The sequence below is a fragment of the Camellia sinensis genome, chromosome 11, assembly GCF_055761805.1.
Source record: "Camellia sinensis isolate YWXY chromosome 11, ASM5576180v1, whole genome shotgun sequence".
Classification (NCBI taxonomy): Eukaryota; Viridiplantae; Streptophyta; class Magnoliopsida; order Ericales; family Theaceae; genus Camellia; species Camellia sinensis.
Window position 1 is genome coordinate 95,518,823 of NC_138971.1, and position 12,944 is coordinate 95,531,766.

General features: G+C 41.6%; 1 long non-coding RNA gene across 1 annotated transcript; it reads left to right on the top strand.

Annotated features, from left to right (window-relative positions):
• The first annotated feature begins 352 nt into the window (after positions 1-352).
• On the top strand, positions 353-12,663 carry LOC114318908 (uncharacterized). The gene is made up of 3 exons (XR_014345299.1): positions 353-471; positions 11,711-11,747; positions 11,852-12,663. It is a non-coding gene; the product is annotated as an uncharacterized LOC114318908 (long non-coding RNA).
• The last annotated feature ends 281 nt before the right edge of the window (positions 12,664-12,944 follow it).

A 12,944-nucleotide genomic window follows, 5' to 3' on the forward strand; every position in this document is an offset into this window, starting at 1 on the left:
ATCATTAGATTTTTCTTAACTAATTCATGCATTGAATCAATTTTACAGCACTGCTACATATGTTGAGATTGAGTTGCCTGTTCCAGCCGATGCTACCAACCCAAATATTCGGACATCATTGGGATTTGCTTCATATGCACCAGAAAAGGATGCTTTGATTTGGGAAATTAAATCTTTTCCTGGTGGTAAGGTGAGAGTTTACCTCAATTTTTTCTCAGTGTATTGTTTGCTAGTAATTTCTTGTTCATGGCTATTGGTTATGTGGGGCTACAGTATCTTTTCCACTTGCAATTTTGACATGGGATTTTAACACTCTCTGCAAATTCAATTTAGGAATATATGATTTAGGAATATATGCTTAGAGTGGAGTATACTCTTCCCAGCATAACATCTGAAGATGCAGCTTCTGAGAGAAAAGCTCCTATACGTGTGAAGTTTGAGATACCATATTTTGCTGTTTCAGGAATCCAGGTTTCCCCTCTCAAATACAAATTTTTTTAATTTTTTTAATTTAATTTTTTATTGAATAGAAAATTCAGATATTGTTGCATTTATATCTGCAATGCTTCATTCTTTCTGTGTCTGCTGTGTTTGCGTTTTTTTTTTCATTTTTTTTAATCTATCTAGACAAAGGTGGAATGGATAAAACCAAACCATGTGTTCCAATCAGGAATGATAAACCAAAACCAAACCAAACTTTGTGTTCCAATCAGGTGGGAGGATTCATACTTGATGTGGTTGAACACTCAAATTTGATGCAGGATATCACTCCCTGTTACATGCATGTAGCCATGCACCTACCATTACTGCTCTGCTCTCCTTGATCAAATCAACAAATATAAAAAAAATAATAATTAATAATAAAAAAAGGTTGGTTGTTGGACTGAGAATACTATTCACTCACTTTCTCGGATTGCAGGATACATAAATCTGCATTTTGTATGACTCTTTATTGGGTTTTCATTATGCCCTGAAATGCTTGTCCTCCCAACAGAGGTCATGAATGACTGTGAACAACTGCTCCCCTGTAACTACCTATTCCAATATTACTTCCTTTTGACTCTGCATTAAAAGGGCCAACCTGCTTTTTAAATTCACAGATGTGGATACAAAAAAAGGCCAAACTACTCTCTGTCTGCCTCAGCCATTTTGGCACTGTAATTTGTCATTAGCCATTGACAGAAGCTGTGCTTGTTGATGTAACGCCCTCAAAAATAAACCCATTAAATATAAATATCATCAACATGCAATGTTAAAAAAAGAAACAATTCATCAGAGTCTTACTAATTAAAAACATTGCATGTAACATCAAAGTCAATGCCCTGCAGGCTTACATCTTTCCAAGCCAACACTTGGACACAAAAGTATGAGTTCTAACTCATATACAAATAAAGCCCTAAGCTTGAGTGTTTACATGTACTAACAAATAAAAGCAAACAACTGAAAATAGTCTTCAGAATCCAAGTCCTTCCAAGCTAAGTCCTTGGAGGTAGCTTATCACCTGAACCTGAAAATGATGTTCCCATATAGGGTGAGCCACAGCCCAGTAGAAATATACTAAACCAAATATAAGCATTGAATAAAGCAATAGCATTCAATAAATGGTTAACCAAGATAATCAATTACATCATTATACAGTTTCATGACATTAATGTCTAAGACACGTCACTTTCCAACATTATCAATATGGCTCAGAACCTGGCCAAACTTACAACAGTGAACTATATATATATATAACATATTCACATTCTTCCAATGTCAACAAACAGATGAGACTCAGGCTCAAATCAAAACACTTCATACTTCTAATTTAATACACATTTTAGTGTTGTATCAATAAAAACACATCAATATAAATAAGCACACATAAAAGTGATGCTAATGGAGTCCATCCCCTATCTCCTCCCAAACAAAATCCGGTTTAGAGGTCCATCCCCTATCTTCCCCTAAACCGTGGAGTACATCCCCTATCTCCTCCCACACAAAACAAAGTATGGAAACACATAACATATACACCACACAATCAATACATATAATGTCTGTATTAATTCAACAGTCAAAATTAATGACTCAACCAATGTGATTAGTTTCAGTTATACCTAATCCACATGCATTGTCTACAACAATCACGACTATCCTCCACCGATAGCCCAAAACAGTTATTTCTAGACTTGGAAATAAATATATCAACAATTCAATAGACGAGTGATTTAAATTATCCAACTACACCATTTAATCAATAAATTCCCCAATTTCATGAATTTAACCAAATTCCTCAATTCCCATAAATCAATTATACAAATTAATTAATTATTACAACTAGGGTTTTTCCCAAAATTATCAAAGTAACCCCAACATATCAAAATACCAAAACTTAGAACAAAACTCATAAAATGGAGTAGGAAATCCCTACCTCGAAGAAAATAACCCGATTAGAGAAGACAGAGACGAATACCCAAAATCCAAAGTGCTCCAAATCGCGAAAAGTTCAGATTAAAACGGAGCCCTCGACTCACACTATCTTTTTAACAAAGGATCTAGGGTAGTAATACACTCTAAATAGATCAAACCTAAGAGAGAAGGTGAGTAGGGAGAGAGAGAAGTCGGACCTTGGGTTTGGAATAAAGAGAAGATGAAAAAGACTGATCAAAACCCGCTGCTGCTTATATAAACTGGATAGGCTCGCTCGAGCGAAGACATGGTTGCTCGAGCGACCAGACACAAGAAAAACTCGCTCGAGCGAAGAAAAGCTCGCTCGAGCCAAGAATGCAATGCTTCAGGTCTGCAACCCTGGAGCACGCTCGAGCGACAGAATGCTCGCTCGAGCAAGGAACTCGAAAACATACACCTCTCTCGCTCGAGCGAAGAAAATCTCGCTCGAGCGAATAAGCACTGCCCTCAGGTCTATACCAAACGCAGTCGCTCGCTCGAGCGAAGCAAAGCTGGATCGAGCCAGAAGACACAAAATACAACCCTCGCTCGAGCGACCAATTCCTGGCTCGAGCGAACACCCAAAAACTGGACAGCAACACTTGGTTTACGAATCCAACCAACCTGAAACAAACCTGCCCAACACATCCTATAACTCCAAATGAGAAAATAAAGGACGACAACAACAATTATAAAATGACAGAATATACGGAACCTCAGTCCGGATACAATAATCAAATGGGAAAAGACCGGGGTCGCTATAACCTCCCCCCTTAAAAGAATTTCGTCCCCAAAATTAAGCATAAGTTTTTGAAAACAGGTTGTTTTTTTTTTTTTATCATATGACAATTCAATAGTAAACAACTTGACCAAAACTGGTCATTTCATCTCTTATCAAGAAGCATCTCATAATGTGTATATAAAACAACATATATTTCAGCCTGCATCACTATTATGCATTATTCCTTTCAATGTTAGCAATTCCCATATCATATTCAATTGCATGATATATACAACACATTCAATAATGTAATCAACATATGCAATGTTACACTAAACTTCTATAATGAAGCAAGTTTCAAGATACACCCATTTACCAAAACATACTCAATGTTTTACAACTTAAGACATAAGTAAGGCTCTTAAGTTCAACAATATTACAAAATCTAAATACAAGATTACAAATCGATAAACATGTCCGGGTATTTTTCGCGAACTTCCAACTCACGTTCCCAAGTGGCTTCCTCCACTCCATGATGTTTCCACAAAACTTTGACCAAATGGATGGTTTTGCCTCGCAAAACTTGATCCCGCCTATCGAAGACCCGAACCGGTCTCTCCTCATACGAGACATCCTCATCAACCACTAAATCGGTCCATTCCAACACATGTGATGGATCCGGCTCATACTTCCGAAGCATACTCACATGAAACACGTCATGTACTCCGGACAGCTGCGGCGGCAAAGCTAAACGATAAGCAGCCTCGCCAATCCTCTCAATGATCTCAAACGGACCAATGAACCGAGGGGACAACTTCCCGCTCTTCCCAAACCTCATCAAACCCCGTCTAGGTGATATCTTCAGAAAGACATGATCACCCACCTCAAACACCAAAGGTCTCCTCCTACGGTCGGCATAAGATTTCTGACGACTCTGTGCTGTAACAAGCCTCTTACGGATAAGCTCAACTTTCTCCGTCGTTTCCCTCACCAACTCCGGACCCAACAGAGGTGCATCACCCACCTCGGCCCAACAAACAAGAGATCTACACGGTCGGCCATACAAGGCCTCAAATGGTGCCATACCGATACTAGACTGGAAACTGTTGTTGTAGGCAAACTCTACCAATGGCAAGTGCCTCTCCCACGACCCACTAAAGTCTAGAACACACCCTCGAAGCATATCCTCAAGGATCTGAATAGTACGCTCGGACTGCCCATCAGTCTGAGGATGATAAGCCGTGCTAAAGGTCAACTTAGTGCCTAAGGCACTCTGCAAACTCTGCCACAACCTGGCAGTAAAACGAGGATCTCTATCTGAGACGATCGTCACTGGGACCCCGTGCAATCTCACTATGTCCCGAATGTACAGGTCGGCAAGATGATCTATCGAATCTCTCACGCGCATCGGAATGAAGTGCGCCGACTTAGTCAACCGGTCTACAACCACCCAAATAGCATCAATACCCCGTTGAGTCCTCGGAAGACCCACAACGAAGTCCATAGTGACGTGTTCCCACTTCCACTCGGCAATAGGCAAGGGTTGCAACAAACCCGCTGGCCTCTGATGTTCGGCCTTCACTTGCTAACAAGTAAGGCACTTAGATACGAAAGCTGCCACATCTCTCTTCATACCCCGCCACCAAAACTGGCGACCCAAATCCCGATACATCTTAGTGCCTCCCGGATGTACCGCAAGGCGTGAATGATGAAACTCTCGGAGTACCTCCTCTCGGCAAGACTCCGGCACAAACAGACGGTCTCGGTATCTCACACTCAGGTCGGAATACACCGTCAAACCCTTCTCAACCTTCCCACCAGAAATCTTCTCACGGAGAGATTCTACCTCAAGGTCACCTCTCTGAGCCTCTAACACTCGAGTCACAAGTGTAGGCTATGCAACAACAGAAAACAAGGCCGCAGCCTTAACGGATTCGCCCAGAAGTAAATCAAACTCCCCAAGTGCACCCAACATCTCCCATTCTCGGATGGCTATACTAGCTATGTCACCAACAGGTTTCCTGCTAAGGGCATCGGCCACCACACTGGCCTTTCCCGGATGATAATGCAACTCAAAGTCATAATCCTCTATGAATTCCATCCACCTCCTCTGCCTCAAGTTCAAGTCTTTCTGTGTAAACAAATATTTCAGACTCTTATGATCCGAGAATACCTCAAATCTCTCTCCATAAAGATAATGCCTCCAAATCTTCAAGGCAAATATTACAGCTGCTAACTCTAGATCATGCGTAGGGTAATTCTGCTCGTGAATTTTACACTGACGTGAGCCATAGGCAACTACTTTCCCTTCTTGCATTAACACACAACCCAGACCCTCTCGTGAGGCGTCACAATAGACTGCATAACCCAACCCTCTCTCTGGAATAATCAGTACTGGAGCGGTGGTCAGTCTAACTTTCAACTCCTGAAACGACTTTTCACAAGTCTCACTCCATACAAATTTGACTCCCTTCCGAGTCAATCTAGTCAAATGCAAAGCTAATCTGGAGAAATCTTTCACAAACCGGCGATAATACCCAGCTAACCCCAGAAAACTGCGGATCTCAAACACACTCTTAGGCTGTGCCCAATCTTGCACTGCCTCAGTCTTGGATGTATCAACAGACACTCCTTCCCCAGAAACTACATGGCCTAAGAACTTGACCTCTTCTAGCCAGAACTCACACTTCCCGAACTTAGCATAAAGCTTATGGGCTCTAAGTAACTCAAGCACCACTCTCAAGTGTTCCTTGTGCTTCTCCTTAGAAGGTGAATAGATAAGGATGTCATCCACGAAGACAACTACAAAATGATCTAAAAATTCCTGGAATATCCGGTTCATCAAATCCATAAAAACTGCCGGTGCATTGGTGAGCCCAAATGGCATCACCAGAAACTCATAGTGGCCATACCGCGTTCGAAATGCCGTTTTCGGAACAACCTCCTCCCTGACTCTTAACTGATGATAACCCGATCTCAAGTCTATTTTCGAGAAACAACGGGAACCCTTCAACTGATCGAACAGATCATCTATACGAGGCATAGGGTACTTATTTTTAACCGTAGCCCGATTCAATTTTCGGTAATCTATACAAAGTCTCAAAGCACCACCTTTTTTTTTAACAAAGAGGGCCGGTGCTCCCCACGGTGAAACACTAGGACGTATAAAACCCTTGTCTAGTAACTCCTGGAGCTGAATCTTCAACTCAACTAACTCAGCTGGGGCAAAACGATAAGGTGCCATAGAAATCGGCGCCGTGCCGGGCACTAGGTCAATAGAGAACTCAATCTCCCGATGCGGTGGCAAACCAACAAGATCCTCTGGAAAGACGTCCGAGTACTCACAAACCACCCTTGGCAACACAATCTGTGTCTCATCATCCTCACTAATCGAAAGGTTAGCAAGTAGACCACTAAGCTCACTCCGTCCTCGTGGAACATACCCCGGTGGCAACACATCACCAACCCGGTCCCCCAGAAAATGAAAATACTCTCCGCTCACGGTACAACAAGTGACCCTCTGGCGGTAGCAATCAATAACTGCCCGGTATGACGATAACTAGTCCATACCCAAAATAACATCGAAACCCCTCATAGGCATAACTACAAAGGAAAATGGGATTCTATGATAATTAAGCTCTATATCACAACCCCTAACACCTTGTTTCAAGATCAATTCACCCCCAAAAGGTGACACTACATAAATAGGAGATGCTAACTGTGCTAACTCCAACTCCAAAACAGATGCAAATGCAGCAGACACAAAGGAATGAGATGCACCCGTATCAATCAAAACATTAGCAACCGAGTTGCAAAACAAGAAGGTACCTCTCACAACTGATGGTGCTGGCACAAGATCCTGCGCGGTAACAGCGTACACGCGCCCAGACGACCTTTGATCAACCTGCTCACCCCTAGGAGCATAAGATTGCTGTACCGACTGGGACGATGAAGCCCCCTGATTGGCCCTCAAGGCCTGACCCGACTGAGCTGGCTGCTGACCCTGAATCTATCTCAAACCAGATGCACCAGGTGTGCCACCCAACTGCGGGCAATACCTCTTCATATGCCCTGGCTGACCACACTGATAACACGAGAGTGGCTGGCCTCTACCCTGACTCTGGCTCTGAGATCGAGCCGAAGATGATGCTGCTCTCTGCACTCCTCCCCTTTGAGGACAAACTGGAGACTTGTGGCCCAGCTGGCCACACTTGAAACAGGTAATGTCGCCCTGACTGCCTTTCCCCGAACTAGCACTCGGCACAGGAAAAGTCGATCTAGAAAAGCTACCCTGAGACTGCTGAGGATTAAAACCCTTCTGTCTCCTACCATCGCTCTGACCATCCTGACTCCTCTTGGAGCCCTTCTGTGCTTCCTCCTCCTCCTGCATCATGATTTCCATGTGGGCTGCAGCATTAACCATACGCCCATAATCCCGAATCATAGTTCCCCCAACTCTCAGCTTGAGGCCACGCCTCAACTTCTTCTCAAACTCAATACAGCGGCGTTCCTCAGACGCCACCAACTCAGGTGCAAACCTGGACAAGCTAGTAAATGCAGCCTCAAACTCGGCCACTGAAGAACTTGACTACTTAAGCTGACAAAACTGGTCTCGCAGCTTCTCCCTGACTGCTGGAGATAAGAACTTCTCCTGGAAAGCATTCACAAAAGCCTCCCATGTACCTCTTATACGACCCTTAGTAAACTTCCACCACTGACCCGCATCCCCCTTCAACTGGAAAGATGCCAAGGTCGCTTTCAACCCTTCGTCTTCGATGCCAAGCATCTCAAACGTCTTCGTTGTCTGTTCGAGCCATTCATCTGCCTTAAGCGGCTCTTTAGGATCACCCACAAATTCATCCGGATTAGACCAGAAGAACTCCTTCTTCAGAAAGGAAGGTCCTGCATCTGCAGCAACATCCCGAGCTTGATTCTCAGCTCTAAGAATGCCTACTGACTCCCTGAATGCCCCTGCTATCTCTCGGGCTAGAGTGCCCATAGCCTGCTGGCCTATTGGCTCGGCCACATTGGCCTGGCCAATTCCCTCCTGAACTGCCGAAATCTCCTCTGGCACAGGCACCTCCTGCCTACCAGGCCTACCACGCCTACTGCGTCCTCGTCCTCGTCCTGACATTCTAATGAAGGAAACAAAGACGTTAGCACATTAATAAATGTGCCGAAGCTAAACACTCGCGTCCTAATGCATGGGACAACAATAATTCATTTCACGTAAGCACATAATCACATAAGCACCTACGAATTTCATTCCCGGATTATGATAGTCCCAATGCGTTACTATAGTTCTGGTTGGAAGCAGCAGTGATCAAGTGCCTTTCCAACAAGACTACTAGAAACTCAAGGGTCCAATCAACATCCTAGAAACTACATTCCATACCCACATAATCACATAAACATGTTATCACATAAGCATATAACATTACACTAAGTCTCTATCAAACGAGACGAACCCAATGTGATACTAATCACTTCCCACGTACCCAAAGTATTCAAACCCGGTACGCTCTGATACCAAGTTGTAACGCCCTCAAAAATAAACCCATTAAATATAAATATCATCAACATGCAATGTTAAAAAAAGAAACAATTCATCAGAGTCTTACTAATTAAAAACATTGCATGTAACATCAAAGTCAATGCCCTGCAGGCTTACATCTTTCCAAGCCAACACTTGGACACAAAAGTATGAGTTCTAACTCATATACAAATAAAGCCCTAAGCTTGAGTGTTTACATGTACTAACAAATAAAAGCAAACAACTGAAAATAGTCTTCAGAATCCAAGTCCTTCCAAGCTAAGTCCTTGGAGGTAGCTTATCACCTGAACCTGAAAATGATGTTCCCATATAGGGTGAGCCACAGCCCAGTAGAAATATACTAAACCAAATATAAGTATTGAATAAAGCAATAGCATTCAATAAATGGTTAACCAAGATAATCAATTACATCATTATACAGTTTCATGACACTAATGTCTAAGACACGTCACTTTCCAACATTATCAATATGGCTCAGAACCTGGCCAAACTTACAACAGTGAACTATATATATATATATATAACATATTCACATTCTTCCAATGTCAACAAACAGATGAGACTCAGGCTCAAATCAAAACACTTCATACTTCCAATTTGATACACATTTTAGTGCTGTATCAATAAAAACACTTCAATATAAATAAGCACACATAAAAGTGATGCTAATGGAGTCCATCCCCTATCTCCTCCCAAACAAAATCCGGTTTAGAGGTCCATCCCCTATCTTCCCCTAAACCGTGGAGTACATCCCCTATCTCCTCCCACACAAAACAAAGTATGCAAACACATAACATATACACCACACAATCAATACACATAATGTCTGTATTAATTCAACAGTCAAAATTAATGACTCAACCAATGTGATTAGTTTCAGTTATACCTAATCCACATGCATTGTCTACAACAATCACGACTATCCTCCACCGATAGCCCAAAACAGTTATTTCTAGACTTGGAAATAAATATATCAACAATTCAATAGACGAGTGATTTAAATTATCCAACTACACCATTTAATCAATAAATTCCCCAATTTCATGAATTTAACCAAATTCCTCAATTCCCATAAATCAATTATACAAATTAATTAATTATTACAACTAGGGTTTTTCCCAAAATTATCAAAGTAACCCCAACATATCAAAATACCAAAACTTAGAACAAAACTTATAAAATGGAGTAGGAAATCCCTACCTCGAAGAAAATAACCCGAATGGAGAAGACAGAGACGAATACCCAAAATCCAAAATGCTCCAAATCGCGAAAAGTTCAGATTAAAATGGAGCCCTCGACTCACACTATCTTTTTAACAAAGGAACTAGGGTAGTAATACACTCTAAATAGATCAAACCTAAGAGAGAAGGTGAGTAGGGAGAGAGAGAAGTCGGACCTAGGGTTTGGAATAAAGAGAAGATGAAAAAGACTGATCAAAATCCGCTGCTGCTTATATAAACTGGACAGGCTCGCTCGAGCGAAGACATGGTCGCTCGAGCGACCAGACACAAGAAAAACTCGCTCGAGCGAAGAAAAGCTCGCTCGAGCCAAGAATGCAATGCTTCAGGTCTGCAACCCTGGAGCACGCTCGAGCGACAGAATGCTCGGTCGAGCAAGGAACTCGAAAACATACACCTCTCTCGCTCGAGCGAATAAGCACTGCCCTCAGGTCTATACCAAACGCAGTCGCTCGCTCGAGCGAAGCAAAGCTGGATCGAGCCAGAAGACACAAAATACAACCCTCACTCGAGCGACCAATCCCTGGCTCGAGCGAACACCCAAAAACTGGACAGCAACACTTGGTTTACGAATCCAACCAACCTGAAAACAAACCTGCCCAACACATCCTTTAACTCCAAATGAGAAAATAAAGGACGACAACAACAATTATAAAATGACAGAATATACGGAACCTCAGTCCGGATACAATAATCAAATGGGAAAAGACCGGGGTCGCTATAGTTGAAGTGGTATTCCTGCTCCTGCACTGTATTTCCTTTTAGAATAGAATAGCCTGTTGAACTTCTTAGAGATGTGGTTTTCCACAGATGTTAGTGATTGAGCATGATTGAACCTATGTATTATAATTATTCTGATTCTTGCTTGCTGCTTTCTACTGCTGTGATGTGAAACTTCTAAACCTTAAGCGAGGGGGTTGATGTCTACTTGCCCTAGTTCTGGTCTTGTTCTTGTTCCGAGAAGTGAGCAGTGCCACTGGTTTTAACTTTGAAATTTATTTTATTTTATTCAAGTTGGTTGGGGAAACTGCTTTGGTGACTTTCATGATGACGCATTCCTGCTGTTTGGTTCTTCTGGATGCTCAGTTTGGTTCTTAACGTAACGTAACAACCATAATAAAATAATATCCTTTATTTATGTAAATGTTGTGTTTTGTAGGTTCGTTACCCAAAGATTATCGAGAAAAGCGACTACCAGGCTCTTCCACGTGCAAGATACATAACCATGGCCAGCGAGTATGAACTAAGACTTATGTGAAAATCCATTTCCACCTGTTGGTGTTCTCAATCTCTACAATCTCGCATGATTTTGCACTTTCGTGGGCAAAATGAGCCTATAGGAGAGTTAAATTGCCCCTATACAAACAAATAGCTAATTGAGCAAATTCTTGTGCGTCTGTTTTCTTTGTTGAAGTCATTGTTGATTATCAACCAGAGGTTTGTAGAAGTTGACGTTTACTAGCAAAGTTTATTCAGACACTTGTGAAAATCAAGTTAACTTTTGTGAATTAAAGTTTGTTTGTTCGTGATATTTTTATGAACTCGTCCGCTTTTTATGTTTTTATTATTAATTCAAAAACCCGAAGGTATATGCATCAACACAAGATGATTGTCATGGTAATTTATGTATGATAGAAAAGCCTTGTTCTTATGATGTCAGAGCTTCATGTGTTCAGTTACATGATCATCTGACGTCCACTTGCATATTACAACCTAAACTGATTGATGTGCACTTTGACATCAAGGCATTAATCTTTCCTTTGGCAGGTACGCATCTTTTGGACCTGAATATGCCTACCCACAGGTCAGTAAATTCAAATCTCAACTGCTAATGGGTATTTTGGTACTCCAGTTGGTTCAGGAAAGGAATATGTGCACAATCATGGTGTGTTCTGTCTATTTTTTCAGGGTGTCTACAATCCTCACATGGGTCAGCATTACCTTCAAATATATGGCGTACCAGGCACAGTTAACACAAATATTGTCCCATATGGACAAATGGGTCATCCTTTCTCTAGCAACCATGGGTATCCAACCATTCAGGGCTATGTGACACCAGGTCGTCATGTTCTGTAATATGGGGGACCCCTCGTCAGTGGAGTAACTACAGACACTATTGTCATAACTCAAGCACAATACCTTGCAGGTAACTCTCTCTCTCTCTCTCTCTCTCTCTCTCTCTCTCTGCTTTGAGCTGGGAAATGAGTGTGAAAATGATGCATACCAGATTTGGCATATAGCCAAAAAAATTATCAACCTGGAGTTGCTACTGCAATTTTGTTAACAATACATATTTGCGTATGTGCATACGCCTAAGTGTATAAATGTCCATCCATGTTACATAGAGACATGCAATTCTAGAAGCATTACCGTTTTGATTGTCAATATAATGATAATTAAGTGGAGACCAATTCATTCTTGCACAGATCCAGGATCATGTGAGATGTTTAGGATCAATAAAGATGTGTGATTATGGCTGAACCGAAGGTAGCTTGATGAGGCATCCTTCTGGCTGCTGTATGGTTGTTTTGGGCCTTCTGGCTACTGTATGGCTGATCTAGCAAGTTTCTTTCTTCTTTTTCTTCTTAGAAGCTTCCAACCAACCATACAACTTTTGGCTAATACCTTCCTATATGATGTTTAGCTCCTGGCAGGAGCTATTGCTGAACAAAAGGGGTTAAAAAAAAGAAAAGAAAATAAAAAGAAAATGTTATTTCAAATCTGCCTCCTTAGAATAACATATTGATGAAGAAGATATTCTCTCAGCAATACTATATCCTATAATAAGGTTATTTATGTGATGGTTGGCATTGCTTTAAGGGTGAAGTTTTGGGAATTGTTGGTTTGATTATGCTCCTCAAAATTGTTACTCTGACCTTGTAAGGATTGGTTAGGACAGAGATGTTAGTGGCTAATATTGTCAGTATTAGTAAAGTGATTGTTCTCTTGTCAGAATTTCATTTCAGTACATTATTTTAGTTAGCTTGGAAATAGAAACATG